The sequence below is a fragment of the Triticum dicoccoides genome, chromosome 4B (genome assembly GCF_002162155.2).
Source record: "Triticum dicoccoides isolate Atlit2015 ecotype Zavitan chromosome 4B, WEW_v2.0, whole genome shotgun sequence".
NCBI lineage: Eukaryota > Viridiplantae > Streptophyta > Magnoliopsida > Poales > Poaceae > Triticum > Triticum dicoccoides.
In genome coordinates this window covers 2,237,326-2,253,149 of record NC_041387.1, presented here as the reverse complement: position 1 = coordinate 2,253,149, position 15,824 = coordinate 2,237,326, and the positions used below count along the sequence as shown (strand labels likewise).

The following is a 15,824-nucleotide window of genomic DNA, read 5'->3' as shown; positions in this document are numbered from 1 at the left end:
CCCCCCTTGTCCTTTGGCATGCACACTTTGTTCCAAGAAATTAGTGTTAGCATTGTGTCAAGTGTTCCATATTTTCTCCAAAAGCATTGCTTTAGGTAGATGTTGATTTGTTTCACAACAAGTTTTGGGATCACTAGAGTGCACATGAAGAAAATTGGCATGCTAGAGAAAATAGACTTGATCAGTGTGAGTTTGTCTTCGGTAGATAGGAAAGAGGAGCAACTAAGTAATTTGTTTTCAATACTCTGTGTCATAGGGACGTAGTCTTCTATGTTGGGCTTGGATGTGCTGAGGGGTAGTCCAAGATAAGTGTGTGGCAATGTTCCAATCTTGTAGCCAGGCATGTTTGATAGTGACTTCATCTTCGCAGTACGATTATTGATGGAGATCATAATGGATTTGGAATAATTCACTTTTAGACCAGTGTATGCAACAAAGTGAACCATGAGATTTTGAATGTGAGTGATTTGTTGAGATTCAGTAGGAGCTTTTTAATATGAGGGAGTAGTTCTTTTCGGAAGAAAAGAAAACTAGGATGTAGAGCCCATCTCATGAATACTGGATTAGGTGTTTCATTTATGTCCTTTTGTCAAAATGTCCAGTATTTTCCTTGCGTACCAATTAATTTGTTGGCGAGGGCAATATCCAAGTCTTTCCCTGGCCTTTTTACCAATCTGCATGCAGCAACATACATCGCTGTCATAGAGAAACCTACCTGTAGTTGCTCGGATACTCTATAGCCAGATTTGTAACCGTACATCTCAAAGAAGTTCACAGATAACATATCCGGGATGAAATGATAGTGAGGTCAAAGTTAAGATGGTAAAATTCACAACTGATTGCTCGGCCAAGTAAAAGATTACCTGGTTGGCACGATTAAATATGGCTTAGCATCACACCAGATCTTGACGATGTTGCTCTTGCTCTTTGTATTCTAGAGAAGAGCAATGCAAAAGAATACAACATATTTTTTTAGGGAAAGGCAAGAGAATTATACGGGGCAGCAACTTCTATCCCGATGAACATAGCGCCCTGTTAGAGTTAATCAAGATTGTGATTCCTAGCTGGCTCTTACTAGGTACAATCACCGATTAGGACCCTTGTGGTAGCTTATGTTAGCTCCTGTAACCAGATCAATAGAAAGAAAATAACACAGGCGGCACACTCCCGTGCCCATCATATCGTGTGTCTTGCGTCTGTGTTTTCCATAGCCTGCGTGATCGATCGATGACCAAGTAGCCGTAAGCTCACGACTGGCCGAAAAGGAATCGGCACGGTAGCTTGTATGCGCACATCGTCACAAAGTATTCGATGGCTGCTGAGAGGGTTTGGTTATTGCAGGACACACCAAGCTTGGCGCTTGAACAATGCCAAGTTGAAAAGCTCTATATCACTGAAACCCATCCTTCCCACGAAATTTGGTTGTGACGTAACCTCCCATGGGACCCAAACCATTTGCCTCAATAGAACTTGAACTTGAACTGTACTAGTTTTTTTTTTAATTCCAACGTTCATGATCAAGCCATTTTTGCTTCATGCTGATCAGATCTTTGGGATTTCAAAATTAATCGTGAAGCAGTCAGTTGTTGCAGAGGGTCAAGCTGAGGTGGGAAGCCCTTTGCCTCAATAAACCATCATGTTTCGGAAGAGGAATGCAATGGCTGGTGGTGGCTGCTCGTCTCTTTATGGTTCCAAGGTTCTTGCACAAGGAAGTTTGGTCAAATCCAAATGTCTTTACTGAAGTGCCCAGATAGACATGCGTTTGTTGCATGGGCATTGCCTGAATTAATAACTATAAACATGTTACAATAAGTTTTTTGATAAAGGCTACGCATAAGTTGAAGGTTCAAAATGCAGTGCTGGTTATGATGCAGTCCATTTTTTAAGCAAGTAACTAACATCAAAGGAGATGTGAGAATTGACATATATGTAACTCTAGTCATTTAACTGGAAGCCAATGTTTCCTAAAAAAACTCTAAAGTCAATGCACGTCTATTTATTGCATTGGAGATTCTATAAACCTATATGCTACAGCATCTTCTCTTTAGTTGCAAGACAAATACTGGATCAAGCTACTTTTTCCAATACATATACACCCACTGGTACAACGACATTGCCTCAAATATATACTCATCCATCCGGAAATACTTGTCATCAAAATGAATAAAAGGGGATGTATCTAGATGTATTTTAGTTCTAGATACATCCCTTTTTATCCATTTTGATGACAAGTATTTTCGGACGGAGGGAGTACAAGAGATTGTATATCCCTTCTTGTTTAGCTATTGGATGAGATTAGATGCAAAACAAGGTTTATCGCCACTACCTCAAATATATACTGGCTTGGGGCCCGAGGAAGAGTCCAAATGTCAGATATTTAGTTGTAGAAAGGGGATGCACTGGGAATACTAGCTTGAGTTGCATGGGAGGAGTATGCAGTGCCACATCCTCCAAGAGTGTCATATATGTTTGCAATTGCATGTATTCAGCTTGCTCATCTGAGGCCATCATCCTGAAGACGATTTATTGTCCGTCCACCACGGTTGCTAGCTCTCGATGGAAAAGATAGAGTAGTTGGTCCAGGCTAGACATCCAGCGATGATCCAGGGTCCATGCCGCATATAACATGGCCACTAGGGCGCCACCATTCAATGATTCTCTGGTTTTCCTAGCGAAACAATGAATGAACACTAGGAAACACCATGCAGATAGGGATGCTCACATGTAAATATCAACTACTCCCTCTGTCTCATAATGTAAGACGTTTTTTTTGACACTACACTAATGTGAAAAAATGTCCTACATTATGAGACGGAGAGAGTACAAAATAAAGGTAGGGCAGCCATCTTATCTTGCCCTGCAGGGTTCTCTCACTAGTACATGACTCATAATTAGCATGTGTGTGTGAAAGGTCACTAGCGCCATTCGATCGGCTTGCACGACGCTAGTGGCATACTACTGGTAACATCGCACGAGCAGTGTTCCGTCCGCATACTTCAAGTAGCATGCGTACTTGTAGTGTACGATCCCCATGTATCGCTGGTAATACCCGAACTAGCAGTGTGCAATTTCTAGGCGCAACGTAGGTTAAGAAAGCTCGGAGCACGTACAAGAGTTGCACGCTCAGTTGTGTATCAGCAATTAGGATGGCAATTTTATCCGTGGACATGGATACCCATGAATATCCGACACGAATGGATAGAGTTTGGATATGATTTTGTGCTCATGGGCGCCGATCAAACCAGATGCAATTGCTTGTGGGTACGGCATGGATATAATCTTGTATCCATGGTTATACCCAAACCCGATTTGATAGTATGACTTAATGGGGAAACAATATGCTGTCCCTACCACATAGTCTCATGTCCCACTGCAATTTTGCATTTCGTTATATAAAACATGCAAAATAAATTGCACAATCCCCACTATAACTTTTACTAGTAAAAGTGCATGTGCAATGCACGCCACCATGTATACCAAAGTGGCACCATGTGATATGTGTGGTAAGAAATCCAAACAATTCAAAAAAAATGTATACCAAAGTGGTCGCTTCTTCATCTAAAATATTGGTTTCAATTTATTGACCAAGAATTAAGTCATATTGATAGAAATAAGAAATAGAAAATAACACAACCAATGTTTCTCCAAAAGAAAATATGTTGTTCCGCGTCTTGGACTAACCATCCCTTAGAGGGTATAGTTAAAAGAACTTTGATTCCTAACAAAATCGATGTAGTAGTGGCTTGATGAAAGCCGAGGGTCTTTAGTTTCGAGTGGCGAACGGACGAGTAACGCGTAAGAACCTGCCGTTTGAGGGGAACAACAACTCAAAACGCTTGCTAATACCCGTAAGATGAGGAGCAAAAGGAGAAATCTGCCCAAGGAGGGGCTCGGGTCTGATTAGCTAATTGGTGAGGCAATAGCTTACCAAGGCGATGATCAGTAGCTGGTCCAACCCATATTCCTATGGGAGGCAGCAGCGGGGAATTTTTCGCAGTAGAAGATTCAACAGCTCTCAATGTAACTTTTCATGGACATAATATCGATTTATACTTCGTTAAGCCGGTTACAATATTATGCCGTTTAATTTTTTAGTTGGTTTATAAAAAATCAAAGGAAACACATATGCACACGTAAAGACATATCATTTTTCTTTTACAGACAATAGAAAAAAGGTGTATGATTTTTTTGAGACAACACGTATACGCACAAGTAAGGTTCACTTTTTTTTGAGTTTTCACTTTTTCTTTATTAATTGTCTGTGTACACACACACCCATTGACCTAGCCCAACAGGCCTGGCCTACTACAACACACCCGGCTACTGTTTGAGTACCACTTAGTGCCTCTTCTATTCCTCAAAAAAAAAAAAACTTAGTGCCTCTTCTCAAAAAAAAAAAAAACCTTAGTGCCACATTGTTGCTTGCGTCAACTACTGTTTGTCAATGCATTATCTGCAGCTTGATCTTCAAGAGAACCCCTCAAAAAAAAGATGGACTATCCGTCGGTTGAGTTCCATGATCTAGGTGGCACATATTTGACTGAAGAATAAGGCCTTGGTCCAATTCAGATATGTCTTTACCCGCTTTCGATATCCCAAAACTACCAAATGTGGCAAGTGCGATATGATAAAGACAGACAAAAAAACGAAATTTTAGATTTATAGTAGGAATACAGCTAAAAAAAGTAGATTCCGACAATAATACAGTTTTTTTATCAAACCTTGTTGCTTCATCTTTGATGAGCAACCATACTGATCGACCACGGAACTGTCCATGCACCAACCTGAAAAGAAGAAGATATTAATTCCTTCACCAAGCACATGTAGTGGTAACTAAATTATATTTATTATAAACCACATTCCATAAGCTTGTGTATGTGGTCACTACCACATATTTTTCTGCCCAGTTATGGACTGCGCACTGCTACTATTCGCATGGTTTTCTCTCTTAGCCCGTTTGTACTCGTGATTCCTCTGTAAATAAGCTTCTCTTTGAACTGGAGTCATCTGCAAGTCTTTATTCCGATCACGGAAACGCTTACGGTGTGCATGATTCATTGATATATCTCTTTGTTCAACAAAATAATTATTTAGCGCTGAAAATATAGCAACCAAAAGATACGTCATGTACAAAGTAAATATAAATCTTAGTCAATCTTCAGGAACATGATTTGAGTCCAAAGATGTAGAACCTTGTTTCACTTCTGATGCCGTAGTTGAATTAACCACCGGGACATTCGTAATATTTTTAAAAGGCCTCCGTGCTTCCAACTGTATGCATTGTTCTCCATAGTTATCTGCATTCATATGATGAGCATACATAATTGTTTGCATCCTTCATATGATTAACCCTGTTTCTACTCTTCTTTTCTTTATACATCTGAGGAGACCACAAAGGTATTTATATTGTCTGCTTAGAACAGGAAACCACATGATTACAGATTGTGTACCTCTATGTTAAGGGAAAACTTATGTAGTACCTGGGACTGATGAAGGAGAAGCAAATGGGCTGGTATTTGCAACAGAATGCCGACACAGAGTCATGCGGGCTGGCAAGGTTGATCGTTAGAAGTTGCCAACTCAAATCTGCGGGACAGGTTTGAACAACACATTAGGTTATTAGGTAAATTAAAACTAAGAGCATGAATTTCGCAAATTTAATGCTTTGATTGACAATATATACTCTCGTGTAGACATACAAAGTTATGAGACATGACTGACGGAATTTGTAGTTCAGTTCAGCTCTGATGAAATTATGGAGCCGCAGTTTTTTAGTCTCTAATATCATCAATAAATAAAGAGAATATACCGCACAAAAGAAAAAGATAACACTTATGGGCATTCTTATTCCACGTAACATTTCATTTATCACCTGTGGGGATCATATGTAGATTTATCAAATGAGTATAACTTCTGAACATATCAACTCAAAAAAAAATCAAAACATTATATAAGGAACCAAGAACCAGCTAACAAGAATACAAAAGTATGACTATGACCATTCCACTTATACATCCGATTCTAGTATGCAGCTTCACAACCGCACATTAATCCTTTGCCTTCTGCTCGTCTCTATCTCTTCATAACAGTTAGGGAAAATACACAAACACCTTGTGTGCACAAAAATGCATACCCTCCACAAGGGACAGAAAATGCCATCATTCCGTGTTGATTTGTAACACAGAGAGAATAGATAGTTCTCTGCGAGAAACATCAACTTCCACGGTAATCTCATATGAGAAAAAGATCAAGAAAATCGAAACCAAGGGGAAAAGAGGGATAGCTATACAACAGACTCACCTGCAGGTTACGCACTTCCGCTCCTCCCAGCCTAGATCCCACGGCCACGGGTTGCAATCACTCAAAAGTAGTACCAAGAAGATGAAAACAGAACCACGGTAGACAGCAGGTGGAGGCAGGTTGTGGAGGGGATGGAGAAGCTGCTGTTTGGCGCGCTGGTTCGTGTTGGTTCCCAGGATTGGTTTCGCGCGCGGGGTTGTTTTGATTTTACAAACAGAGAGTCACGTGAGGAGCAATCGCGAACGTCCGAGAAAACTCCACAGGTGGGAAGAGGAGGGCGAATCCAACAAAGACGGACCGTCGGATTTGGTATATGGCATATCCATCCAGCTGAATCTAATCTGCGGTTTCTTTCATAAATGATATAATAACTCATCATCATCATCATCATATTAATATAAAAACTCTAGCATCATATCATCAACATCAGTATACTAGCTAGCTAAAAATCATCATAGTCGTCATTACCACTATTTAATCATCATAGTGATCATTACCGCTATCTAATCACCGCCAACACTAGCTTAAAGAAGAAACATTCACTTGTACCAGAAGCAAAGATACCATCGAGTTCAACATGGTCATGATATTATAAGCGTTCATAACACCACAAAAGCAAATCACTCTCTGAGATTAAGTTCAGGACGAAGAACACGAACATGAGAGGACAAGTACTAAGAGCATGAACTAGCTAAATCACTCTTGCTGCTCTCCCTCAGGTAAAATAGCATAGAACATGTATAGCTCTCCTGATTCATCATACTGGAGCATGCAGATGAACCTGTCTCCAAATCGTGGGATGCGCTTCTCATTGCTGCCCCTAGTACTTCTCTATGATCATTACCAATTTTGCTCCAATCTTTCACTATTAAGCATTCATCGCTTCTAGAAATCCTGAATGCACTCATGTGCAATGTACGATATCTTGGCCGTAAGCTAACAATTGACATGCGACCTTTAGTTTCGATCCACTAAGGCACAACTGTCATCGGGAGTCCCTGTTGAAAAACATCGTATAGTAATTAATATACTTAGCAATGAAAGTTTAGCAAAAACAAATCATGTATGCAAAAAATGCACTGAGGATAAATAGTAAAAATCTTAGCATCATTCCTAAATAGATGTGACCGTAGTTCGATATAATCACTATTGGTCGCACGTTTTGAGTACAAACATTTTTAATTGCAGGAAGAAAATTTGTCTTGACAGTATGAAGATCCTCAAGCCATGAAACATAATGACTTATCTCCTCGCAGTTTATTTCAGCTCCGGGACAGTAGTAGGTCCTGTCTACCAAGCACCGGACATGTTTGCTTGAATGGAAATAAGCTGTCAATAGAAATTAGTTGTCAACTATTTTTGAATAAACAATATCAAAGACATAAATATGATTGAGAAGAACTCACATAATGGTAGAACTGGAGGCGTCTGCACATCTACCCAGATGTCTCTATTACCTTCAATATCATCTTCCGGACGAATATCAAAGGTGATAACCATATCAGACTCAAATGCATAAGTCTTGCATAGTGCTTGCCAAGTTTTGCATTCAAAAAATGTCTACGTGTCTGCATTGTATACTTTGACGTTGAAAGTATAACCATGCACAGTTTTTAGGTAAACTCTCTTTACCTCCATAGTTTCCATAGCACTGAAACCTATCTTATCCAAGACAAAAAAATTTCTTGGTAGGGGATGCGCTAGTAGAATAGTGCAGATTAAAAATTATAAGTTGAAGCAAATGAAGCATATATAAGTCATGCTTAATTATGAAAAAAGACTTATCGTTGTGACTTACTGTATCGAATTCGAAGGTCTCATCCAGCTAGGAAATTTCTGTCGCACAGGCCGTGCTAGTCTTCACAGTATTCGCACATAAGGAAATCTTTTTCGTCGTCAGACGACATTTCCTATGTTCATATAGGTGAAACATTATACACTTACTAATTCTATTAATTCAACTAATTCAACTACTTCTATTAATTCAACTAGTTCTGTTACTTCAACTAATTCAACTAAGCATTTACTAAAAATAAACTTGTTATATAAATTTTCTTACTAAAATAAACTACTTCTATTAATTCAACTAATTCAACTAGGAATTTACTAAAAACAAACTACTTCTATTAATTTACTTACTAAAATATATAAAGTAGCTATATATAGTAATATTTTGATTAGATCATCAGATCTCATATACCTAAATTTTCTTACTAAAAATAAACTAGTTCTATTAATTCAACTAGTTCAACTAAGCATTACTAAAAATAAACTAGTTATATTAATTCAACTAGTTCAAATAATCTCATATACCTAAATTTTCTTACTAAAAATAAACTAGTTCTATTAATTTTCTTACTAAAAATAAACTAGTTATATCAATTCAACTAGTTCAAATCTCATATATATATACCTAATTAATATCTAGCTAATTCATCTAGCTAACAATTGACATTAATATTTAATAACATTTCTATCTAATTCATCTAACATTAACATTCTAATATTCTTATCTACGAAATTCATCTAACATTAATCTAAACAATAGAAAACAGAAAATAAGTAAAAAAAAATGTGTGTGTGTAGTACTGTGTGTGCGTATGTGTGTGTGTAGTGTGTTTGTGTGTATGTGTGTGTGTATGTGTGTGTACGAGCAGGGGGCGGCAGCGTACGGGCGGTGGGCCAGGGGCGATCAACGGTGCGATCGAGACGGCGACGTAGTACGGGGCGGCGGCGCGAGACGGCAACGATGGGCGGCGGGGGCGACGGCGCAGCGGAGGCGGCGATGTCGCTCGAGAAGTTGAAGAAGAAGTGGTCGATGAAACTGAATTTTTCGTAAGTGCCATATATATAGGAGGGTCCTTTAGTACCAGTTTGAGCCACCAACCGGTATTAAAGGCCAATTTTGGCCAGGCCAAGCGGCGGGAAACGACCGCCTTTAGTACTGGTTCATTACCCCAACCAGTACCAAAGGCCAACCCATTAGTACCGGTTGGAGCCACCAACCGGTACTAATGGTTGTGCGCTGCCACCTGCGGTGCACTATGTTTAGTCCCACCTCGCCGAGCGAAGTGCAGCCACACTGATTTATAAACCCAGCTGCGGCTGCTCCTTCGAACTCCTCTATATAGCAGGCTTTTGGGCCTAACTAGGGCGTGCTGCCCTGTGAGCCTACCGGCCCTTCTGGGCCTGAATTTGCACACCCTAGGTCTGGCAGGCCCACTGGACAGCGCCCCAACTAATTTTTATATAGTTTCTTTTTCTTTTTCTGCATTATTTATTTTCTTCTATTTATTTTTGAGTAATATTTTTATATAGTTTTTTCTTTTCTGCTTTATTTTTTCTTCTATTTATTTCTGAGTAGTTTTTTTTGCTGTATTTAGTTTCTTTGTGAATATTTTTGCTTTAGTTGCTTCGAATGCTACATAATGCTTCATTTTGGAGTGATTTTCAATTTCACGGTCATTTAGATCTCTAAACAAATCGGTAAATGACTGAAAAACATCAAATGATATCAGAACATGTTGGAAATTGATGACGTCGCTTCGAATGTTGCATAATGCCGTCTCAAAAAAAGTCTGGGGTTCAAATAAGTTTAAGAAAAATGAAGTGCCCGTGTAACATATGAGTTCTCGTCCGAAACCCTGATACTCCGAAAGAGATTGTCCAGTTTGTACACGAAGTGCGTCCAGTTTTGAAGTGACACTCTCTACTCTTTCGCACATGCTATGCGGGTGAAATGATGATACCATGCCAAGTTTCAACATTTTCAGAGTTCATTTTGTTGTGATTTACTGTTTCACGGTCATTTAGCTCTCTAAACAAATAGGTAAATGACTGAAAAATAGCAAATGATGTCAGAACGTGTTGGAAATTGATGACGTCGCTTCGAATGCTGCATAATGCCGGCTCAAAAAAAGTCTGAAGTTCAAATAAGTTTTAAAAAATGAAGTGCCCATGTAACAGATGAGTTCTCGTCCAAAACCCTGACACTCCGAAAGAGATTATCCAGTTTGTACACGAAGTGCGTCCAATTTTGAAGTGACACTCTTTGCTCTTTCACACATGCTATGTGGGTGAAATGATAATACCATGCCAAGTTTCAACATTTTCAGAGTTCATTTTGTTGTGATTTACTGTTTCACAGTCATGTAGTTCTCTAAACAAATTGGTAAATGACTAAAAACAACAATTGATGTCAGAACATGTTGAAAATTGATGACGTCGCTTCGAATATTGCATAATGTCGGCTCAAAAAAAGTCTGGAGTTCAAATAAGTTTAAAAAAATGAAGTGCTCGTGTAACAGATGAGTTCTCGTCCGAAACCCTGATACTCCGAAAGAGATTATCCAGTTTGTACACGAAGTGCGTCCAATTTTGAAGTGACACTCTCTACTCTTTCGCACATGCTATGTGCGTGAAATGATGATACCATGACAAGTTTCAACATTTTCAGAGTTCATTTTGTTGCGATTTACTGTTTCACGGTCATGTAGTTCTCTAAACAAATTGGTAAATGACTGAAAAAACAACAAATGATGTCAGAACGTGTTGGAAATTGATGATGTCGCTTCGAATGCTGCATAATGCCGGCTCAAAAAAGGTCTGGAGTTCAAATAAGTTTAAAAAAATGAAGTGCCCGTGTAACAGATGAGTTCTCATCTGAAACCCTGATACTCCGAAAGAGATTGTCCAGTTTTTACACGAAGTGCGTCCAGTTTTGAAGTGAGTGGCGGCCGGCGGGGGAGGACCGGCGCGGGGGATTGAGGGAAAGACCGAGTAAGTGGAGAGAGTGAGGGCGTAAACATGTAAAAATATACATCAAAAATACATTGATTATCAATGATCTTTTTGTGTACAATCTGAATTGTCAATATGAGTCCTCAGCGGTTTAGAAATCGGTGAAGACTCATATTGAGTCCACAAATTATACACATAGAGTTCAATGAAGACCAAATGCTTGTGATAGTTTGAGAAGTAACATATTTAAGGTGGTAAAAATCTTGCTAGAGGAGCGAGGTGGGACTAAAAATAGCCTGCCAGAACCTCTTTACTACCGGTTCGTGGCACGAACCGGTACTAAAGGTTCACAATGAATCGGTACTAAAGATCTCCTCCCGCCTAGCCATTTGAACCGGCACTAATGGACACATTAGTGTCGGCTCAAATGCAAACCGGGACTAATGTGTCTCACATTTGACCCTTTTTCTACTAGTGTAAGTCTAGTTACACGGTCAAGTGAGAAACAATGTTCCAGTACAAGAAAAAACTTATAAGACGTGTATCTAATACACTCGGCCTACGCCTGTTTAAACTCGGTTTATGTATAAGCCGAGTAAAATACCCGGCTTATAGGACACGGTTTACAAGTGACCGGCTTATACGGTATAAGCCGAGTGCCCAAACAAAAAAGCCAGGTTTATACATAAACCGAGTGTTTTCACAAGGCTCTCGGTTTAATAAAGTAACGTGATGGCGGCCGGGTGTTAACGGCCACGTGTTACAGTCTGTATAAGCTGAGTGCGTTTGTGCGCTACACGGTTTACCTATAAGCCGTGTGCCTCGTGTCAATGCACGATTTATATATAAGGCGAGTGCCTTCGCAAGCCGCACGGGTTATATATAAACCAAGTGCCTTATGCCTCCGCAAGCCGCACGGGTTATATATAAACGAAGTGCCTTATAGTTGTTGTACACGGTTTAGATATAGGCTTCCGTGGCTTCCATACGGCCTATGCCGGGTGTTTTTGGCTGAGTTACCCGGCTTATAACATATCGTGGCTTATACATGGCCTATAAGCCGGGTTCCTTTGGCTGAGGTACACGGCTTATAGCCTACTCGTGGCATATATGACCTATAAGCCGGGTGCTGTTCGCTAGGGTACTCGACTTATAGGCCATATAGAAATTTTTTTGCTTCCATCATGGAGCAGTAAAATATACATATCCAGGAATACATGATCAAACAATATATATCCAATGAAGGTTCACAACAACAATATAACAACGAAAACCGGCCCTGAGTGCAATGTCCACACATGCATACATACGCAACACAAGTTCACAAACGAATTGACCGTGAGTTCCTAGTCCGCACATGCATACATATCCAACGAAGGTTCACAACAACATACATACATATGCATCCAGAGTTCACAAATGAAAGGAACGTGAGTTCCAAGTTGACACCAGGCATGAACCTAAAAGATGCAATGAGCTCCACCGCAGCATGTATGCCCACTCCGAACGGCATCCACGATAAAAACCTATAAGTCAATTATCACACGCATGAGTTTACAAAGTTAAGATACAAAGATAGATAAGACACTAGACTCAACAAGCATCAACATATAAGGTTTAGATTGAAGCTAAGATGTATGAACAATATAAGCATCAACACTTGTGGGCTCTACCATCAACAATGCACAAGTAAGTTGAGAAGCACAAGCAACGACTAGACGTAACCATCAACAATGCACAAACATAGACAACTACCTCAAGTGATCATTGTTGCGGGGAGGTTGAAGCGACATAAGCCGTAGTGGGTGTCGCTGGGCTTGCTTGGCCAGGTGTACATCCACCTACCACACTATTACTGGAGCCTTGTCCCTACTGAGAAAACTTCAAGCACGAGACGGTGATGTAAGATGTATGATCTTTAAGCATGATGGCAAGATGCATGATTGAGAAGTTGGAAGACTTAAAAAGTTGAAAGTAGGAAGAGGTGGAAGTGAGGGAAGATCCGGCAAAGTGGAAACCTGCGTATTAGTTATGAACTGCGTGAATGTCTCCTGCAAGGCTGCCTGTTGTCTAGCCTTGAATTCCTGCTGTTGAAATAGGGCTTGCTGTAATTTCCTGGCTTGCTCCTGTTGAATCACGGCATTGGCATAAGCCTCGTGCCACAACCTGGTTTCTTCCTCTAGGCGGGCCTACAATATGCCATCACAACAAGTTCACCATCGTTGCAATACAAAGAAGAAATCACAAGGAAGGTCAATGAAGAAAAACATACCTCGAATTGATGGAGCATGTAGACCAGGCTGTGGGCAACGCTCTATAGCAGGACCTGAACTTGATGTGGTAGCACGGAGGTGGGAGAGTTTTGGAATGTCCTTCCTCCGGATGGCGCCGGCGCCAACGTATAACCGGCCACCCTTCTTGCCTTGTCCTGACTAGACGGAAATTGTAGCGTCAATGTCCTGTGAGGCCGGATCAGAGTCAGGCCCATTTTAACTGTTTGAACTTCCCACCGTATACATCAATCCTCAAGCAAGCACCTTCGTTGACCCACCCCCTTCCGGTTTCTTTGACAAGCGGGAGAGACATAATCCCATAAATGTAGTGAGTGGCTCGGTGCCGGTTGTCCCTCCAACAAGAAGCCCTGCAACGACTCGGTCCCGTCTTCAAACTAATGCATGTCTTGTAATAAAGTGCAAACTGAGATCAAACATAAAACAAAAATGCTTCTTTTATCATCAAAGAGCTCTTCGCAAGGAATAAGATGCATCTCATACAATTTGTTGTGTCCATCACAGTCACATTCAAATAAATTTGCAAACTATTTAAGTGCTTCTTTTAATCAGTGGACATTCACACACACAAAAATTGGCAAGATGAGAATTTTAATATTGGTTTATAATTTGCAGGGATATATGAACTTGGGATTCGATCATTTGAGAAGGTTCATAGAAGAAAAATATCCACTCCGCATAGGTACTATTTCTTCTCGACTCCCATAGCCTAACAACTGTTAGTTAGTACAATCATTTCAGATCATTGAATTTCAATCTTAAGTTATTAAATTTCAAATATAAGGCTGTTGCTGTTCTTGACTCCGCATAGGTGCTGTTTCTTCTCTATTCCATAGCCTAACATAGGTATTGTCATCATTTTGGTTCCTGAAGATGCAATTGGGGGAGGGAGCAGAACCAAGACCTGATTGATGTTGTTATTGCCGACGAGGAGACCAGCAGAGGCACCTTGCTGCCAGAGCACCTTGCAGAGGAGGAGGAGATCAGCAGGGGCAACTTGCCGCCAGAGCACCTTGCACATTATTTGGCTTATTAGTTTCTACTAACAGTAGTGTGTATAGTCAAACATTGAGCAAAATTGTTTCTTTAATCATCAAAGCTCTTCACAAGGAAGAACACACTGTATCTCATAAACTTGCTGCTGTGTCCATCAAAATTGCATCAAACAAAACTGCAAAACTACTGTAATGGACAGATACAAACTGAAACGAACATGTGTATGTACTAAAAGATGCAAACTAAACCAAAATCACGTACAGAGAACACCTTGCCGCTTTGCCGCTGGAGGAGCTGAGCACCTTGCCACCGGAGGAACCGAACCGGATCTGGGTCACCTTCCCGGCGTCCTTCTCCTCGGCAAGCACCTTGCCGCCCGAGGAGCCAAACCGGATCTGCAAAGAACACGACCGGCCAGAGAGGGAGAGAGAGAGAGAGAGATGTACCTGCCGGTGGAGGGAAGGTGGCGCGGTGAAGAAGGCTGGCGACCTCAACCCTAGCAGACAGCGAGGGGCGGCGGGGCGGCGGCAGTCGGAGGGCCTCCTCGGGGGAGCTCATGCTCCGCGAGGGAGGTGGTGGGGTGTGGATCTGGTGGAGAAGGTGGGGCAGCGCGGGGGCGGGTGGCAGCGCAGCCGGCGGTGGGTGCGGGCAGCAGAGTAGCGGGCGATTTTGGGTGCGCGAGATGGGGAGCGGCGCGGGGAAGAGATTTGGGGGAAGATGAGCGCGCCTATGTTTTGGTAAGTCCCGCACATTCTTTTTCCTACTAGAGAAGTCCCGCGTTTTGTGCTTCTGTTTTCTTATGAGGGTAAGCTGAGCACTACACACGGTTCACAATATATATATTTGTTCTGTTTCGTTAAAGAAGTATTTCCCAATTGGTTTCTCAATCTTTTTGGTATTTTCTTTTATTACATTTTAAAAAAAATTACTTTTTGTTATTGTATCTTTTTGTATTCCTTTTTATTTCATTGTTTTAGAAATGAAATCATCCTTTATTTTGTTATTTCGTACATATGATATATTAGGTCATTGTGACATGGCATACCAACACTGGGCAATATGCAAGTCGCGGCCTCACGACATGTGTAGGCCTTGTGCAGCAGAAGAATCTGAACAGTTCCCTCTACGCGGATTGCTCTTCGCGTGTCTACGACTATGGCGGGCGGCCTCTGGGGGCTTGCCATGCATGCCGCCAAATCTTGCGTCGGGGCCTCTTACACGTCTAGAAGTGTGATGGCCGGTGCCCACACCCGGCACGCGTCTCCAAAGTGTGACCCCCTTCACGGACGGCACCGCCGCCGACACCTGGAGGGGGGAAACGGCCGCTCGGGTCGACACTGAGGAAATCTTGCGGTGGGTTTGGCCCGGACCTTGTTCCAAAGTGTTCCTATGGGCTGACCTATGATAACCCGCAAGTATACATGATAGTTGTAACCTCTTTCGATAAGTAGGAGTGTCGAACCCAACGAGCAGCTAAAGATAGAACAAATACTCTCT

The 15,824-nt window shown here is 41.2% G+C and overlaps 1 long non-coding RNA gene across 7 annotated transcripts; it reads right to left on the bottom strand.

The window, feature by feature from the left end:
• Positions 1–12,320: 12,320 nt before the first annotated feature.
• On the bottom strand, positions 12,321–14,942 carry LOC119293137. 7 transcript variants are annotated; one of them, XR_005142965.1, is made up of 7 exons: positions 14,589–14,942; positions 14,236–14,343; positions 13,578–13,737; positions 13,313–13,499; positions 13,059–13,229; positions 12,796–12,921; positions 12,321–12,566 (listed from the first exon to the last, which is right to left on the bottom strand). It is a non-coding gene; the product is annotated as an uncharacterized LOC119293137 (long non-coding RNA). The 7 variants fall into 7 exon arrangements; XR_005142967.1 differs by having other exon boundaries at positions 13,578–13,719; positions 14,589–14,941; XR_005142964.1 differs by having other exon boundaries at positions 12,796–12,912; positions 13,578–13,681; positions 14,589–14,922.
• Between the last annotated feature and the right edge of the window lie 882 nt (positions 14,943–15,824).